This window comes from Mustela erminea, chromosome 17 (assembly GCF_009829155.1).
Source record: "Mustela erminea isolate mMusErm1 chromosome 17, mMusErm1.Pri, whole genome shotgun sequence".
In the NCBI taxonomy this organism is placed as follows: domain Eukaryota; kingdom Metazoa; phylum Chordata; class Mammalia; order Carnivora; family Mustelidae; genus Mustela; species Mustela erminea.
The window spans coordinates 50,962,462-50,983,241 of record NC_045630.1 but is presented as its reverse complement, the minus strand read 5'-3'; the positions used below and the strand labels follow the sequence as shown (position 1 = coordinate 50,983,241).

The window sequence follows — 20,780 nt, the reverse complement described above, 5'->3', positions numbered from 1 at the left end:
TAATATTTTATTTATTTACTTGACAGAGAGATCACAAGTAGGCAGAGAGGCAGGTAAAGAGAGAGAGGAGGAAGCAGGCTCCCCGCTGAGCAGAGAGCCCGACGTGGGACTCGATCCCAAGACCCCGAGATCATGACCCGAGCCGAAGGCAGCGGCTTTAACCCACTGAGCCACCCAGGCGTCCCTCTTCCAAACTTTTTCTTGTGGTTGAGTTCCAGTTTCAAAGCATTGTGGTCTGAGAATATGCAGGGAATAATCTCAGTCTTTTGGTATCTGTTGAGCCCTGATTCATGATCTAGTATGTGGTCTATTTTGGAGAAAGTTCCATGTGCGCTTGAGAAGAATGAGTATTATTTTAGGGTGGAATGTCCTGTATATATCTATGCGGTCCCTCTGGCCGAATGTGTCATTCAATGCTCTTGTTTCCCAAACTACTAGAACTCATACAGCAATTCAGTAATGTGGCGGGATACAAAATCAATGTACAGAAATCAGTTGTTTTCTTATACACTAACAATGAAAATATAGAAAAGGGAAATTAAAGAATCGATTCCATTTACTGTAGCACCAAGAACTTAAGATACCTGGGAATAAACCTAACCAAAGAGGTAAAGGATCTGTACTCGAGGAACTGCAGAACACTCATGAAAGAAATTGAAGACACAAAAAGATGGAAGTGCATTCCATGCTCAAGAATCAGAAGAATAAACATTCTTAAAATGTCTATACTGCATACAGTAATCTATACTTACAGTGCCATCCCAATCAAAACTCCACCAGTATTTTTCAAAGAGCTGGAACAAACAATCCCAAAATATGTACGGAACCAAAAGAAACTCCACATTGTTAAGGAAATGTTGAAAAAGAAAACCATAACTGGAGGCATCACATTGCCCGATTTCAAGCTTTACTACAAAGCTGTGGTTACCAAGACAGCATGGTACTGACACAAAAACAGACATAGAGACTAGTGGAACAGAGTAGAGAGCTCATATATGGACCCTCAACTCTGTGGTCAACTAATCTTTGACAAAGCATGAAAAAATATCCAGTGGATAAAAGACAGTCTCTTCAACACATGCTGCTGGGAAAATTTCACAGCTATGTAAAGAACAATGAAACTCGACCATTCTTTTACACCATACACAAAGATAAACTCGAAATGGATAAAAGACCTCAACATGAGGCAGGAATCTATCAGAATCCTATAGGAGAACATAGGCAGTAATCTCTTCAACATTGGCCACAGCGACTTCTTTCAAGATATGTCTCCAAAGGCAAAGGAAACAAAAGTAAAAATGAACTTTTGGAACTTGATCAAGCCAAAAGCTCTGCACAGCAAAGGAAGTAGTCAACAAAACAAAGAGGCAACCCATGGAATGGGAAAAGATATTCGTAAATGACACTACACACAAAGGGCTGATATCCAAAATCTATAAAGAACTCAACTCAACACCCAAAAAACAGATAATAACATAAAAAAAAAAGGGCAGAAGACATGAACAGACACTTCTCCAAAGATATACAAATGGCTAACAGATTAACATGAAAAAAATGTTCATCATTATTAGTTATCAGGGAGATTCAAATCAAAACCATATTGAGATATCACCTTTTACCAGTTAGAATGACCAAGATTAAAAAGACAGGTAACAAGTGTTGGAGAGGATACACTAACTGTATCCTCTGTTACACTGATGGTGGGAATGCAAGTTGGTTCAGCCATTTTGGAAAAGAGTGTTGAGTTTCCTTAAGAAATTAAAAATAGAGCTCCAGGTATCTTAATAATAGACCCTGCAATTGCACTATTGGGTATTTACTCTAAAGATACAGATATAGTCAAAAGAAGGGCCATCTGTACCCCAATGTTCATAGCAGCAATGGCCACAGTCACCAAACTGTGAGAAGAACCAAGATGCCCATCAACAGATAAATAGATAAAGAAGATATGCTCCATATATACAATGGAATATTATGCCTCCATCAGAAAGGATGAATACCAAACTTTTGTATCAACATAGACCGGACTGGAAAAGTTTATGCTGAGTGAAATAAGTCAAGCAGAGAAAGTCGATTGTCATATGGTTTCACTTACTTGAGGAGCATAAGGAATAATACGGAGGACATTTGGAGATAGAGAAGAGAAGTGAGTTGGGAGAAATCAGAGGGGAGACAAACTATGAGAGACTGGACTCTGAGAAACAAACTGAGGGTTTTGGAGGAGAGGGGAGGGGGGATTTGGGTGAGCCTAGTGGTTGGTATTATGGAAGGCACATATTGCATGGAGCACTGGGTGTGGTGTATAAACAATGAATTTGGGAACAGAGAAAAAAATTAATTTAATTTAAAAAATTTTGCAGAAATAAAAACTAGAAAAAGAAATATTTGTGAAATAGAAAGTATAATGAGCTTTTTCCAGCCATGTTTAGCCATTTCATTTAGCTGCTAAAATGTTAGTAAAATAATCCCAATATGATGACAAAAAAAATCAATAAGGAAACATTGGATTTGAATTATACTTTAGAAAAAATGGAACTAACAGACATTTACAGAACATTTCATCCAACAGCAGCAGAATGCACATTCTTCTTAAGCACACATGGAATTTTCTCCAGAAAAAACATTTGTTAGGTCATAAAACAAATCTCAGCAAAGTTTTAAAAGATTGAAATTATACAACTATCCTTCTAGCTTTAGAAATAAGAAAATAGAAATCAGTAACAGGAAGAAATGTAGAAAATTCACAAATTTGTGAAGATTAAACCCACACTCCTGAACAATCAAAAGGTCAGAGGTGAAATTGAAGTGGAAATGTAGCTTTAGGTCTCAAAAAATATATTGAAACAAACAAAATTGGAAGCACATTTCAAACTACTGAGATTTAACAAAAGCAGTACTGTGAGGGATGTTAATAGTGATAAAGTAGAAAAAAAAAGAAATATTTCAAATAAGCAACCTAATTTTACAACTTGAGGAATGAGAAAAACAAGAGTAAACTAAGCTCAAAATTAGCAGAGGGAAGGAAATGCCTAAGAACAGAGAAAAAATAAAATAGAGATCAGAAATAATAATAGAAAAGATCAACAAAACTAAGAATTTGCTTCTTGAGATAAATAAAATTGATAAACCTTTACCTAGACTTGAACGAGAAGAAAGAAAGAGGACTCAGTGGTTCCTAGGTGGCTCAGTGAGTTAATGCCTCTGCCTTTGGCTCAGGTCATAATGCTAGGGTCCTGGGATCGAGCCCCGCATTGGGTTGTCTGCTCAGCGGGGAGCCTGCTTCCTCCTCTCTCTCTCTGCCTGCCTCCCGGCCTACTTGTGATCTCTGTCTGTCAAATAAATAAATAAAATCTTTAAAAAATATATTTAGAAAGAGAGAGGACTCAAAATTTAAAAAAAAAGAGAGAGAGAGCTTGTAATGTGTACCACAGAAAGACAAAGAATCATTAAGAGAATACTATGAACAATTATACACCAACAAATTGGCCAACATAGAAAAAGTGGATAAATTCTTAAAAACACACAATCAAGACTGAATCATGAAGAAAGAGAAAATCTACAAAATCTGTCGGATATTGTATCAGTAATCAAAAAGTTCCCAAAAAAGAAAAGTTCAGGGACAGATGGTTTCACAGGTGAATACTACCAAACATTTAAAAAAGAATTAATATTGGGGCACCTGGGTGGCTCAGTGGGTTAAAGCCTCTGCCTTCAGCTCAGGTCATGATCCTAGGGTCCTGGGATCGAGCCCTGCGTCGGGCTCTCTGCTCAGTGGGGAGCCTGCTTCCCTTCCTCTCTCTCTCTGCCTGCCTCTGTGCCTACTTGTGATCTCTCTCTCTCTCTGTCAAATAAATAAATAAATAAAACTTTAAAAAAAAAAAGAATTAATATCAATTCTTCTCAAATCCTTCCAGAAAATTGAAGAAGATAGTCTCACTTTATGAGGCCAGCTTCCTGATTTCAAAGCTAGATAAGGATATTATAAGATAAGAAAATTATAAATCAGTATCCCTGATGACTATATATGCAAAAATTCTTCATAAAGTTCTAGCAAACTGAATTTGGCAACACATTAAAAGGATCGTTCACCAGGACTACATGGGATTTATCATTGGCATGTATGGATTATTCAACATAGGCAAATCAATAGATGTGATATACCACATTAACAGAATGAAAAACAAAAATCATATAGTCATCTTAAAAGATGCAGGAAAAGCATTTGACAAAATACGGCATCCTGTCATGATAAAAACTCTCTATGAATTGGGTATAGAAGGAATATAGTTTAACATAATAAAGACCATAAATGACAAACTAACACCCAAACATCATACTCAGTGATGAAAAGCTGAAGTCTTTTCCTTTAAGATCAGGAACAGGACAAGGTTGTCCATTCTAACCGCTCTTATTCGACATATACTAGAAGTCCTAGCTAGAGGAATTTGGCTAAACAGAGAAATAAAAAGCAACTAAATTGGAAAGGAAGAAGTAAAAATGTCTCCGGTTGTTGGTGGTAAATTTGTAAATACAGAATCCTAAACACTATCCCAAAAAGCTGTTAGACCTAAAAACAAATTCAGAAAAGTTTTAGGGTACATAAAGTTTCAGGATGCATAAAAACAAATTTCAGTAAAATTTCAGAATACATATGCAACATACAAAACTTGGTTGTGTTTCTATATATTAACAGTAAACTCTCTGAAAAAGAAATAAAGAAAACAATCCATTTAAAACAGCATAAAAATAGTAACATACTTCATAATAAATTTAACCAAGAAGTGAACAATCTATATAGGGAATAATATAAGATGTTGATTAAAGACATTAAAGAAGACACAAATAAATGGAAGATGTCCCCTGTTCATAGATCAGAAGAATTAATAGTTTTAAAATACCCCTACCCAAAGCCATTTATAGATTAGTGTAATCTTTATCAAAATTCCAATGGCACAGCACAATACCCTCTAGTTCTATCCATGTCATATGAGGAATTTGAGAAGCAGAGTAGGGGATTTTGAGGGTAGGGAAGGAAAAAATGAAAGAAGATGGGATTGGGAGGAGGGAGACAAACCGTAAGAGACTCTTAATCTCACGGAACAAACTGAGGGTTGCTGGGGGAAGAGGGGTTGTGGAAAAGGTGGTTGGATTATGGACATTGGGGAGGATATGTGATATGGTGAGTGCTATGAAGTGTGTAAGCCTGACAATTCACAAACCTGTACCCCTGGGGCAAGTAATACATTATAGGTTAATAAAAATAATTAATAATAATAATAAAATTCCAATAGCATTTTTAACACAAATAGAAAATAATCCTAACATTCATATGGAACCACCAGAGATGCCAATTAGCTTGAGCAATCCTAAGAACAAAATTGAACGCACCATATTTCCAGTATCCCAATTATATTACAAAGCTATAGTAATCAAAACAGCAAAGTACATGCATAAAATCTGACATATAGACTAATGGAACAGAATCAAAAGTCCAGAAATAAGCCCATATATGCATGGTCAACAAATATTTAAAAAGGTAGCCAACAGTACTCAATGGGGAAAGATAATGTCTTCAATAAATGATGTTAGGAAAACTAGAAATTCACATGCCAAAGAATGAAATTGGAACCTAACTTACATCACTCAGAAAACTAACCAAAAATGGATTAAGGATTTAGATGTAAGACTTGCAACTGTAACACTTTTTGAAGAAAATAAAGGAAAAAGCTCTTTGATATAGGTCTCAACAATAATTTTTTGTATATGATACCAAAAGCACAAATAACAGCAACAAGAAAATGAACAAGTAGGACTACATCACACTAAAAGCCTCTGCAAAACAAAAGAAACAGCCAACAAAATAAAAAGGCAATCTACTGAATGGGAGAAAATATATCCAAACATCTAGTATATCCAAAATATTTACAAAAAGTGGTTAAAATCCAAAATACATAAGGAACTCCTAAAACTCACTAGGAAAAATAAGATTAAATATGGGCAGAGGAATTGAATCATTAGGAAATTTCAAATAAAAGCTGTAATGAGATTTAATCTCATACTTGTTAGAAGGGGTATTATCAAAAAGACAAGACAAAAATGTTAGAATGGGTGTTATCAAAAAGAGATAGCAAATACTGAGTAGAATATGGTGAAAGGGAGCCCTAACCCCTTGTTGGTGGGAATATAAATTGGTAGAGCCACTGTGGAATACTGTATAGGGGGGGTCCTCAAAAATTAAAAATGGAACTACCTTATGATCCAGCAATCCCAATTTGGGTTATATATCTGAAGAATATGAAATCACTGTCTTGAAGAGGTATCTGCATTCCCATGTTCATCGCAGCGTTATTCACAATAGCCAAGATATGGTAACAGTAGAAGTATCCATGAATAGATAAATGGTTAAAGAAAATGTGAGATTCACACACACACACACACACATGCACACACATGCACACACACACACAGGAATATTGTTCAGCCACAAAAAAGAAAAAATCCTGTCATTTTCATCAACATAGATGGAGCTTGAGGACATTATGCCAAGTGAAAGAAACAGAGGAAACCAAAAGCTGTATAATCTAACTTATAAATGGAATCTAAAAAAAAAAAAAAATCAAAATCATAGAAGTAGAGAGTAGAATGGTGGTTGTCAGGAGCTGAAGGGTGGGAGAAATGGGGAAACGTTGTTCAAATGTATGAACTTTTGTTTGTAAGATGAATAAGTTCTGGGGATATGTTCAGCATGGTAACTATACCTAACACCATCTACTTGAAAGTTACTATGAGAGTAGAGTTTTAATGTTCTCACCATAACAGCAATAAAATAATTATGTGAGGTGACAGTGCATTAACTAACCTTATTGTGGCAAACATTTTTCAATCTATACATACATCAAGTCATTACATTGTATACCTGCAATACTGTGATTTATAGTAAGAAGTAGATATTTGGTTTTTGTCCTTGTTTTTTGGCACAGAGCTTCTAAACCATTGGATTTTCATAAAAGATGAGAAGCAAAAAGTTGTCTTTTATTATATTAATGAGGTGTCTTTTAGAAAACACCTAAGTAACCCAGGGATGGGGGGTTGTTGCCAGGGTACCCAACCATGTGATTAAAGAATTGGAACTTTCGGTACCTCCCCCCGATCTCTGAGAGGGGAGAAGTGCTGGAAGTTGAACTAATGGCTTATGGCCAATGATTTAATCAGACATGCCTATGTAACAAAACTCCATAAAAAACCCCAAAAGGTTGGAGTTCAGAGAGCCTCTAGGTTGGTGAATACTTGGAGATTCCTGAGGAGTAGTATGCTGTGAGAGGGCCTAGAAGCTCTATACCCTTTCCCCATACCTTGCTATCTGACTCTTTCTGAGTTATATCCCTGGGCACAGAGTGACAAGATTATTTGCTCATATTAGAGTGAGGCCATGAGAGGTAGTGTTGCACTGCCTGGAGAGAAAGCAGGCAAAAAACCCAGAGGCAGAGAGCATGAAAACAGCTATCTGAAAAACACCTAAAACACACAGGGTAGATGATTTGCTCTTCTTGAAGTGCTTACATGAGAGCAGCAAGTATGGAGATCCCTGCCTGGTGACAAAGGAGTTGGTTGTTGTCATTTCCCTTCTCCACAACTCCACATATACTCAGAACCACCTGTAAACAGCATAGTGCCAAAACTGGCTGCTTAACCCGCTTATACCAGGTCCCACACCCCTGCTGCTAGTATGGCTCTTTTTAGTCAGTTTTGTTTCAGTTATAGCACAGTGGGCTCCTTGCCCCAGAAGACCAAAAGAAACCCCTGCCTACACCATGTCTACTGACCAGAGAGTTCTGCAAGGCTTCATTTCTAGTGGAAGGAATATCAGGATCTATTTGAAAAACAGGCTATTGCACATCTAGTTAAAACTTTCCACATTCCACAAGATCAAACACTCCCCACTGCAGGCAAGGAGAACCTCTGAAGGATAGCATAAACAAAGCACAGCTGCAGAGTACACACAACACACACCAGGGACACTCCCTGAAGCACCAGGCCCTGGACATATGTGACCTCTTCTTCAAAAAGCATTACTCAGAAGCAAGACACACAACAGGGTTTTCTAACACAGAGAAGAAGACAGAGATCTAGACAAATGCCAAGACCGAGAAATTCATCCCAAATGAAACAAGATAAAGGCATGCCAGAGATCTAAGCAAAACAGAAAGAAGTATTATGCCTAATGGAAATTTTATTTTATTGTTATTTTCTAAAGATTTTATTTATTTATTTGAGAGAGAGAACAGTAGCAGGGGTAGGAGCAAAGGGAGAAGGAAAAGCAGACTCCCTTCTGAGCAAGCAGCTTAACACTGGGTTCAATCCCTGGAACCTGGGATCATGACCTAAGCCAAAGACAGACACTTAAACAACTGAGCCACCCAGGTGCCCCCTGATGGAGAATATAAAACAATAATTACAAGAATACTTGCTGGAGGGCTGCCTCAATGGCTCATTTGGTTAAACATCTGCCTTTAGCTCAGGTCATGATCCTAGGCTCCTGGGACTCAAGCCCCATGTTGCGCTCCCTGCTCAGCTGAGGTCTGCTTCTTCCTCTCCTTCTGTATGTTCTCACTTTCCCTCTTTCAAGTAAATAAAAAAAATCTTAAAAAAAAAAAAAAAGAATACTCATCGAGCTTGAGAAAATACTTCAGGGAGGCCCTTGCCACAGAGATAAAAGAGTTAAAAAACAGAAATGAAAAATGGCAGTAACTGAGACTTGAAACAGACTGGATGCAGTGAACAAAAGTATGGAAGAAGCAGAGGAGTGAATAAGTAATAAAGAAGATAAAATAATGGAAAATAATGAAGCCGAACAAAAGAGAGAAGGAAAAATTATGGAAGATGAGAATAGACTTAGGGAATTCAGTGACTCCATCAAACATAGTAACATTCATATTATAGGAGTCCCAGATGAGAAGAGGGATAAAAGAGGGGGTGCCTGGGTGGCTCAGTGGGTTAAAACCTCTGCCTTCAGCTCAGGTCATGATCCCAGGGTCCTGGGATCGAGCCCCGCATCGGACTTTCTGCTCAGTGGGGAGCCTGCTTCCCTTCCTCTCTCTCTGCCTACTTCTCTGCCTACTTGTGATCTCCGTCTGTCAAATAAATAAATAAAATCTTAAAAAAAAAAAAGAGGGCAGAAAATTTATGAGGAAATCATAGCTGAAAACTTCCATAACCTAGGGAAGAAACAGACATACAGATCCAGGAAGCACAGAGAATTCTCATCAAAATCAATAAAAGCAGGTCAACACCAAGACCTATTGAATTTAATCTGCAAAATGTAGTGATAAAGAAAAAATCCTAAAAGCAGCAGACAAAAGAAGTTCCTAACTTACAAGGGAAGACATTTGAGACTAGCTGCAGATGTCACTACAGAAACTTGGCGAGCCAGAAGAGAGTGGCCTGGTATATTCAATATTGGTGAATGGGAAAAATCTGCAGTCAATAGTATTCTATCCACAAGACTATCATTCAGAATAGGAGGAGAGATAAAGAGATTCCCAGATAAACAAAACCTAAAGGTGCTTATGACTACTGAAATAGCCCTCAAGAAATATTAAAGAGGAATCTATGAGTGGAAAGAAGAAATGAAAAGTGACAAAGACAAGAAAGGAACAGAGAATTTCTGCAGAAACAATGACAAAACAAGTAATAAAATGGTCATAAATACATATCTATCAATAATTACTCTGAACATAAATGGACTAAATGCTCCAATCAAAAGTCATAGGGTGTCAGACTAGATAAAGAAACAAGACCCATCTACATGTTGCCTACAAAAAATTCATTTTAGACCTGAAGACTCCTGCAGATTGAAAGTGATGGAATAGAGAAACATTTGCCATTTTAATGGCCATCAAAAGAAAGCTGTAGTAGCAAAACTTACAGCAGACTAGATTTTAAGCCAAGACTATAAGAAAGTGATGAGAAAGGGTACTATGTCATAATAAAGGGCCTATCCAACAGGAAAATCTAATAATTGTAAGTACTTATGCTCTCAACATGGGAGCAGTCAAATATATAAAACAATAACAAACAGAAAGAAACTAACTGATAATAATACAATAATAGTAGGGGACTTTAACCCCCTACTTGCATAAATGGACAGATCATATAAGCAAAAAATCAATAAGGAAATAATGGCTTTCAATGACACACTGGACCAAATGGACTTAACAGATATATTCAGAATATTATTTCTCAAAGCAAAAAGATTAAGATCATACCATGCATATTTTCAGACCACAGCACCGTGAAACTTGAAGTTAACCACAAGAAAAAAAAAAATGGAAAGACCAAAAATACATGCAGGTTAAACATGCTACTAAACAGTGACTGGGTCAACCAGAAAATAAAATAGAAGTAAAAAATACATGGAAACAAATGAAAATGAAAACAGCATTCCAAAACCTTGGGGATGCAGCAAAGCAGTCCACAGAGGGAAGTATGTAGCAATACAAGCCTACCTCAAGAGGCAAGAAAAAGCTCAAATAACAAGAACAGCAAACAAAGCCTACAGTTAGCAGAAGGAGAGAAATAATAAAGATTAGAGCAGAAGTAAAGGTTACAGAAACTAAAAAACAAAATAAGAAAAACAAGTAGAACAAATCAATGAAACCAAAAGCTGGTTCTTTGAAAAAATTAACAAAATTGATAAACCTCTAGCCAGACTTATCAAAAAGAAAAGAAAGGACTCAAATAAATAAAATCACAAACGAGAGAGATGTAATAACAAACACCACAGAAATATAAACAAGTATAAGAGAATATTATGAAAAACTACATGCCAAAAAAATAACAACCCGAAAGAAATGGATAAATTCCTAGAAACATATAAACTACCAAAACTGAAAGAGGAAGAAATAGAAAACTTGAATGGTCTATTACCAGCAAAGAAATTGAATTAGTATCAAAAACCTCCCAACAAACAAATGTCCAGGGCCAGAGGCCTCACAGGTGAATTCTATCAAATATTTCAATATTTCATTTGGTTTTTTGTTTGTTTGTTTGTTTGTTTATGAGATAGAATGAGTGGGAGAGGGGCAGAAGGAGAAGGAGAGAATATCCAGCCAACTTTGTGATGAGTGCAAAGCCCAGGGATTGGGGGGTGGGGTGCTCCATCCCACAACCCTGAGATCATAACCTGAGCTAAAACCAAAAGTTGGACACTTAACTGACTGAACCACCCTGGCACCTGTATTCTACCAAGCATTTAAAGAAGAGTTAATAATTAATCTTCTCAAACTATTCCAAATATAGAAATGGAATGAAAACTTCTAAATTCATTCTTTGAGGCCAGCATTACCCTGATTCCAAAGCCAGATAAAAACTTCACTATAAAAGAGAACTATAGGTCAACATCCTTGATGAACATGGATGCAGAAATTCTCAAGAAAATACTAGCAAATCAAATCCAACAGTACATTAGAAGAATCACTCACCACAATCAAGTGGGATTATTTCCTGAGCTGCAAGGGTAGTTCAATATTTACAATACTTTGAAATCAATCAACATGACACACCACATTAATGAAAGAATCATATAGCTCTCCATATGATCCTTTCAATATATGCAGAAAAAGCATTTAACAAAGTACAACATCTATTCATGATAAAAACCCTCAAAAATGTAGTTTAAGAGGGAATGTACATCAACATAATAAAGGCTATTTTTGAAAAACCCACAGTTAATGTCATCCTCCGTGGGGAGAAACTGAAAGCTTTTCCTCTTCAGTCATGAACAAACAGGGATTTCCACTCTCACCACTGTTATTAGACCGGAATAGAACCAGAAGTCCCAGCCACAGCCATCAGACAACACAACAACAACAAAAAAAAGGCATCCAAATTGTCAAGGAAGAAGTCAAACTTTCATTATTTGTAGGTGACATAATACTCTATATAGAAAACTCAAAAGATTCCACTAAAAAACTGCTAGAATCAATAATGAATTAGGAAAGTTAGAGAATTCAGAATCAGTGTACAGAAATCTGTTGCATTTCTATACACCAATAATGAATCAGCAGAAATAGAAATCAAAGAGTCAGTCCCACTTATAATTACACTAAAAACCAAAAGACATCTAAGAATAAACCTAACCAAAGAGGTGAAAAACCTCTACTCTGAACTATCAAATACTAATAAAACACATTGAAGATGACACAAAGAAATGGAAAGACATGCCATGTTCATGGACTAGGAGAGCAAGTATTGTCAAAATGTCTATATTATCCAAAGTGACCTACACATTTAATGCAATCCTTATCAAACTACCCAAAGCATTTTTTCACTGAGCTACAGCAAGCAATCTCAAAATTTGTGTGGAACACCAGAAGACCCCAAATATCCAAAGCAATCTTGAAAAAGGAAAGCAAAGATGGAGGCATCATAGTTCCAGACTTCAAGTTATATTATAAAACTATATTATAAAATTATATTACAAAGTTATATTATAAAGCATAGTGAACAAGGCAGTATGGTGCTGGTATTAAAACAGACACATAGATCAATAGAATGGAATAGAAAACCCAGAAATGAACCTACAAGTATATGATCAATTAATCTTTGCCAAAGTAGGAAAGAATATCCAATGAAAAACAGTCTCTTTAAAAATTGGTGTTGGGAAAACTGGACAGAAATATGCAGAAGAATGAAACTGGACCATGTTCTTATACTATACAAAGAATTGAATTCAAAAATGGATTAAAAACCTAAATGTAATACAGGAAACCTAAAATCCTAGAGGAGAACATAGGCAATAACCTCTTTGACATTGGCAGTCGCAGTTTCTTACTAGACATGTCTCTAGATGCAAGGGAAACAAAGCTAAAATAAACTATTAGGATTTCATCAAAATAAAAAAGCTTCTACAACATGAAAGAAACAATCAACAAAACTAAAAAGCAACCTATGGAACAGGATAAGATACTTGCATATGACATATCTGATAAAGGGGTAATGTGCAAAGTATATAAACAACTTCTAAACCTCAACACCCCCCCCCAAAATAATCTAGTTAAAAAATGGGCAGAAGACATGAATAAACATTTTTCCAAAGATACATATAGATAGCTAACAGACCCATGAAAAGATCCTCAATATCATCCATCATCAGGGAAATACAAATCAAAACTACAATGAGATATCACCTCACATAAGTCAGAATGGCTAAAGTCAATACACAAGAGACAACAAGTGTTGGCAAGGATGTGGAAAAAGGTGAACCCATTTATGCTGTTGGTAAGAATGCAAACTGGTGCGGCCACTCTGGAAAGAAACTATGGAGATGCCTCAAAAAGTTAAAAATAGAACTACCCTGTAATCCAGCAACTGTACTACTAGGTATTTGCACAAAGGATATAAAAATAATAATTTGATGGGATACACGTACCCTGATGTTTATAACAGCATTATCAACAATGACCGTATTGTGGAAAGAACCCAAGTATCTATTAACTAATGAATAGATAAAGAAGAGATGGTATATTTATATATTATGGTATATTACTCAGCCATAAAAAAGAATGAACTCTTGCCTTCTGCAATGACATGGTTGGACTTAGAAAGTATTGTGCTAAGCAAAATAAGTCCACAAGAAAAAGACAAATACCATGTAATTTCACTCATGTGGAATTAAAACAAACACACAAACATGAGGGGGAAAACAAGAGAGGCAAAACAAGTAACATACTCTTACCTAGAGAGAACAAACTGAGGTTTACCAGAAGGGAGGTGTGTCAGGGGATGAGTTAAATAAGTGATGAGAGTAAGGAGTACATTTGTGATAAGCAGGGGTTGTTGTATTTAAATGATGAATCAGTTAGATTTTACACCTGAAACTAATATTACTCTGTACTGTAATAATAATTTTAAAACTACAGACAACATGTAACTAGAAGAGTGGGAGTTCCCCTAAAATAACAGGAGTGGGTATCAGAGAAAGATGGTCAGTGATTGGTGTTCTTAGTCTATGTAATACTTCAAGCAGATCGCTTTCACGTTTTCTTGTTTTAGATCCTGTATTTCCATAAAAGATTTTGTTTGAAGAATTGGCTTGTTGATTAGCATTTCAAGACTACTCTAATTTAACAAATCCAGTATGTGACTTAACTTGGCCTGTAATAGTAAATACATTTAAAGATCTGTGTGTTTATATTATATAGTAGCATCTTGACTATCACAGAAATGTATTTGATAACATAATATTGTTAATCATCAGTAGGCTTAGATTTTTGTTTAAAAATGTCTTCCTGACTTAACTTGAGGTGATAGTTAATGATTCTTCGAGGGAAATAGTAGGACATTGATGTATAGCTTCTCTCCAGCCAGGAGATAAACTCAGCTTCAATGTTGATGTTTTCAGTTGAAAAACCGGTTCTCAAGTCAGTCAGCCTACACTAATGTGCCAAATATTCCTCTCTAAGCCAAACATATATCTCAATATTACATTTCTTAAACACAATATAATATGTATTCGTGTATCTTTACACCTTATCCTTTATACCCTTTCCTATACCTAAAAACATCTGTAGCAATCCAGCATATCCATCGTGTACTATATACATAGTTTGCTTTTGTTGCTGTCTTATCATTCCATTACTTGATCATTTCACTTAGGTATAACTCCTACAACATCCTGAGAATAATTACCCATACATGATGCAACGTTTAGTGTCCATATCCACAAAGGTGAGTGGACAGATATTAATGTATGTATTTCCACAGAAAATACTATTAAGCACTATGGACATAAAAGTGTTTTTTGTAGTAACGTAAACATAAAAAAGTGGAGTCTTTTGCAATAATGTAAACATGAAAGAGTGGAGTGTTTTGTTTTTAGCACAATATTATTAGCATAGAAAATAAAGCTAACCCTTAATTTTTAATGAAGCCACTTGACTTTATCTATAATGTTTAAGAAAATGTATTATAAAAAGTATTGAGATTGTCTTATTATTAGGATAATATTTCAAAAACCTCCTCGAAGTAAATTAATTTATAACTCAGAATAAGATGTCACACTAGTACTTTCAGATTTTCTCCCTGGGAAAGATGACACAGGAAGCAGTATTTGTAAAACTAGTTGTGAAATACAGTCACATGAAGGACCAACATTGCAGCTTACCTTTGTTTTCTCCACGGATGCCAAGATTTTTCATAGTCTAACCTGTTAGACTCATACTGTGTTTTAAAGAAAAGTTCTTTTAGTGATAATCTGTTTAGAATCTTTTTAAGTCCCTATCTAGTAAAAACTGTAATATTCTAGAATAAGTCCATACTGATCACTCCCTTCTTTAACCATGTATTTTAAACTATGATGGCTCTTAGCTTGAATATCTTGATGAACATCCTTTGTGAAAATTAGATACAACTCTCAATTTTGTTTTTTCCTGTTTTTAAAACAACTTGATCCTTAGTCCTAGAAGACCTTGTCAAGAATACCTTAAGAAATGGGGTGCCTACATGGCTCAGTCAGTTAAGCACTGGACTCTTTGTTTTGGCTCAGCTCATGATCTCAGGGTCGTAAGATCAAGCCCTGTGCCAGGCTCTGTGCTAGGTGCAGAGTCTGCTTGAGATTCTCACTTTCTCTCTTTTCCTTCCCCTCTCCCTCTCTAAAATACATAAATAATTCTTTTTTAAAAAGAGAATACCTTAAGAAAGGCTATCCAACTTAGCATATCACTATCATTACTCTTGTCAACTCCTGCTTTACATTCTTTGATATTTTCTTTTCCATCTTCCTCACTCTCTTTGTGACTCTTTTCCCCAGCTATGCATTACTACTTTGTGTTACGAGACATCTATTCTTAATGTTTAACTACCTATTAGCCAACTTATTGATGTGATTATCATTCTGCAAGCACATATTTATAACTCTATTATAAATATTTGTGAGTAAAGATTGGGAGATGACATTGAAGCTAATACATTCATCGGGAACAGAAAACAATGCTTTTATTTTATTTGTAATCCTCTAGCATGCAAACAGAGAATGTTTCTGTTGTATTCATAGGTGATCAATGTACACTAACCAAACTTGCAATAGGAAAATTTATTAATAAGCTATACAATGAGAGACCTGGTTACTAGAAAGACAGACAGAAAGAAAGAAGAAAGGAAAAGAAAAGAGAAGAGAAGAAGAAAGGAAGGAAAGCAAGGAAGGAAGGAGAAAAGAAAGAGAGAGAAGGGAGGGAGGGAGGGAGGCAGGAAGAAGGAAGGAGGAAGCAGGGAAGGAAGGGGAGGGAAAGAAAGGAAAGAACATCTGTCAGAAATACTGCACATCGCCTCGTGGTTAGTAATCACAAAATTAGGAGAGGAGAATCAACCCAGAAAATGTATTGTATCAGAATGAATGAAGTTGATAAGGTTATACAATATAAGCTATAAAGGAATTTTAGCTTGATGAATTGTCCTTTTCTATTTCAAGGATATTCCTACCTTGTGGACTAATGATTAGAGAAAGCGGCCACACCCCGGTAAGAGTAAAGGACACCTATGAATAGTTTCTCATTGTTTTGTTTTCCTTTTTTCTAGACTCCAGTGTAACTTCAGCCTTACCTCAATGTGATTTTGACATTTTGCAATCACCAGTTAACTCCTATCATTTATGTTTTGACTCATTTTTGAGAACTGGCAGAGACTTTCTCTGCATAAATATAACATTTATCAAGTTGATTTTTGTTGTCATCTTTATCTTACTCATTTAATGTTGATTTTTCATCAGTTTTCTTTACAGAGAGTGACTTTTACTGAGCTTACAAAATCTGGAATTGTATCTTGTTTAGAGCCAATAGCTCTCTATTCACAGATTATGATGGCAAATTCAGGGTTTTTTACATCTAAAATGCTTCCCTCTGCTTTCCCTAGAAATACTGTCTCCAGAAAGTTTACCTAACATAGGTTATCTTGGAAGTGAGTAATAAGATACCAGTAATATAAGTTTGTCTGTGAAATCCCCATACGTTTCTGAAATATAAAAACATTTCTTTTTTCCTTTTCTTTTTAAGATTTTACTTATTTACTTGAAAGAGAGACAGAGAGAGCACGAGTGGGGTGAGGGACAGAGGGAGAAGCAGACTCCCTGCTGAGCAGGGACCAGCACATGGGACTCTGTCCCAGGACTCTAGGATCATGACCTGAGCCAAAGGCAGACACTTAACTGACTAAGCCACCCAGGCACCTCCTTTTTGTCTCTTATACCTGGTTTTCCTCAAAGTGAAAACTGATGTATAGGAAAAACAAATTATTAATTTTGAAAACAGAAATTTTAAAAGAAACAAAATTAATGACCATGGTGTTTATTGTTTCAACTTTAAATATTAATCCAGAGAGAAATGATTGACTTTGAGGATAAATGTTAATTGGGCATACAGTTTATTTTAAAATATTATAGAGGTTATAAATTGTCTCACATAAAGCATATTGAATTGCATAATATTTATTTATTCAAATGAATGAGGAAACTGAGTTGGCATAGCATAAATTAAAACTTAAAATATAACCAAATTAATAAAAAAATTAACTCCTAGAGTTGATAATCTAACAACAAAGCATTTTTGCATATTTTTATACTCCTTTCAATTCCAAGAACAGAGTCAGCACCCTAAAACAATCCAAAAGCCCTTAAACAAATCTTTTAGAGTCTCAGCATTTAAATTTTGGACTCAACGTATTGCTACAAGGCTTTGCTGTTTATCTCTTAATCCTTTATTGTTTAATAATCTTTCTCCACAGATGGTGACATGCAAATTATATTTTCCCTATGTAAATAGTGCTAGGAATGCAGATTTAAACCTGAATAAATCAGATTTGTTTTAGGTGCCATTGACAATGAAGAGAAGGACACATGGAGATGCCAAGCAACCTTTTTGTTTCATTCCATTCCTTATGGCCTTTTGATTCCTAAGCAGGTGGGAAATCATCCAAACAGATTGTATCTCACTATTAATTTAATCTTATCAACTGTTTACATTGAATTAAGAGTGAGTACTTGTCAATTCACATAATTAATTTAAGATGTTTATGCGGGCATTACCATGAGTAAAAGGAAAACTATCTGAACTTTGGCACAGTTATATTCGTGTTCAACAGAAACGCTCTTTCCGAACTGTTAGATCATTTCCACTTCCAGGTGATAAATGTGACTCTCCGTATCATAATCTAGAATTCCTCCTCCTCACTTATAGTATCAACAAAGAAAGCTACTCTCATTTAATTCAGTGGTCATATCCAAATTGTGTACATAATGCAATGCTAGGATGCTAAATACTTATTTAAAAGTTAAGATGTAAGAGGAAGTTTTGGTAAACTCTTAGAACCAATGCTTTTATTAAAACCAAAACCAAAACCAAAAAACAAAATAAAACAAAACAACTCAAACAAAAAGAAAAACCTCCTAAAAACTGTTGCTATGTAAATAGCCTAAATAGTATTAAAAAAAGAATAGAGTTGGCACTTCAACCCACATTTCCTTCACTCAACTCTTTCAAATATTTTTTGGCTTAATGAACATGGGCAGGTGATCTTAAAGCTGATTGGGATGTGTATCATAAGTAAGAACCAGAAAATATTTCTTCCTTTAATTTCCTAAATATATTTTCCACATAATGATGATGGTAATTTTTCTCCATGTTATTTCTGGTATTCAAGGAACATAGGGTAAACATAATCAGAAATAGGACCAGATTAAATATTTGACAGTGATTTTCCAGACAGCTTTACATTCAAATAGCTTGTTTCCATAGAATCAGCAGGTTTCAAACCAAGAAACTACCAACAATATAGCCTCAGTACTCCAGTTAGCTGGATGTAGGCAGAATAAGACCAGCAGGTATGAAGACTCAGTAACTAGTCAGAAATAGGCTACAATTGCCCTGGATTGCAACAGCTATAACCTAAATAGTAATTATCAACAAACAGGCAGAATGGCAAAAATCGGAGTTAGAACAAATCAGTATACAGAGAATAAAGGAAAAGGGATATGATACCATATCAACATTCAGAGCCATAGTGCTAAAACATGTCTTCAATTTAGTACATTCGGTAGGATAGTGTGGTCCTTTGAAAGATACCAGTTCTCAAACTTAACCATTGTATATGTTGATTAATTGTTCTAGGGCAGTCTTGGATTTTGGTATGTTTTTAAAGATCCTTGGTGATTTTAAATTGCAGCCAGAATTAAAAAGCACGTGTACATTAAAAAAATAAATTAAAAAAGCACTTGTCCAGAAAATAATACATTAACAAGAAAACTGAATGAAAAAGTATGTATTTGGTCTCCATCTTTAGTTCTGGGACAGAGATCCTAAAACCTTTGGAATTTCCTAAGGGATGAATGAAATAAAGTTGTCTTTTGTTATTCACAACAAGCTCTTTTCAACCTTACCAGAGTTAGTTGTTAACTTTTGGAAACCCCCTAAAGATGGAGAATGGTTGCTGGGGTACAAATCTATGAATAGAGAGCTGGGACTTCAGCCCTATTCCACCTTCACCAGATCTCCAGGAAGGGGAGAGGGGCTGGAGAGTGAATCATTCATCAGTGGCCAGTGATTTAGTCAACCATGTCTATGTAATGAAGCCTCCATAAAACCCAAAAGGAGGGGATTTGGAGAGCTTTGGGGTTGGTAACGTGAAACCAGAATAGGCCCAAGATGGAGTATCAGCACACCAAAACTTACCTGAATTTCTGTGTTACCTCTCCAAGAAAAAGAAGTTCACAATCAGTACTTCAGTGCTTGCATACTCAGGAAAAGTTACCTGACTCAGCCCCAAGACTTCCCTTTGCTCCATATGAAGAAACTAACCTTGCTTTAACAAATCAGCAAATGCCCAGTAGAACTTCCTTGTTCCTACCCACTTTAATATAAAACTCTCTTGCTTTGCGCATAGGTCTTTCGAATTCCTTTCTCTGCTAAATTGGACGCTACTTGACTCCTGAATTGCTGAATAAAAGTTTACAAGATCGGTAAATTGTCTATAAAGAAAGCATATAGAAAATTTTCTTTTAACAGTGAACATGTAGAGGCGCTGGGAAGATGGTGTGCCTAGAGAGAGAATGGAAGTTCTGCGCCCCTGCCCCCATATCTTGCCCTGTGCGTGTCTTTCATCTGGCTATTTCTGAGTTATATTCTGTTATGATAAGCCAGTAGTCTAATAAGTAACTGTTTTCCTGAGTCCTAGGAGCCACTCTAGCAAACTAATCATATATGAGGAGGAGGGTCATAGGGAGTCTCTGATTTATAGCCAATTGGTTGGCGTATATAACTGGTATTTTTAATTAATATTTGAAGCGGTAGTGGGAGTGGAGAGGCTTGTGGGACTGAGTCTTTAACATGTAGGATCTGACACCATTTCTAGGCAGGTGGTATCAATACTGAATTATAAGACACCAGTTGGTGTCCAGAGAGCTGGAAAATTGCTTGGTCATAGGGAAAAACCCATACACATCCAGTTACAGAGATGTCAGAAATGAAGTATTGAGAGTGGAGGAAAAATACAGAAGATTTTTTTTCCTTTACAGGGTCCCTAAAATTACAGTCCTTTCTTTCTCTTCCTTGGCTGCCAAGCCCCTGTTTCATATTCTTCCAATTTGGCCTACATGCGGGAGGATGTACATCATCAAACTTGGAGTCCTCTTAGGGAACTATTGACCAGTGTTGGCCAGTCGTTATGGCTTTTGAGTTCTTTATGGAATCATTGAGTTTTTCCTAGTATTTCAGCTATACCTATACTCTGTTACACAA

At 35.9% G+C, this 20,780-nt stretch overlaps 1 long non-coding RNA gene across 1 annotated transcript in view; it reads left to right on the top strand.

Annotated features, from left to right (window-relative positions):
• LOC116576419 overlaps nt 1–19,990 on the top strand; it is a 28,538-nt gene extending 8,548 nt beyond the window's left edge. The window contains exons 2-3 of the long non-coding RNA XR_004280147.1: nt 14,656–14,727; nt 19,927–19,990. This is a non-coding gene — a long non-coding RNA (uncharacterized LOC116576419). The remainder of the gene's footprint in view (nt 1–14,655; nt 14,728–19,926) is intronic.
• The last annotated feature ends 790 nt before the right edge of the window (nt 19,991–20,780 follow it).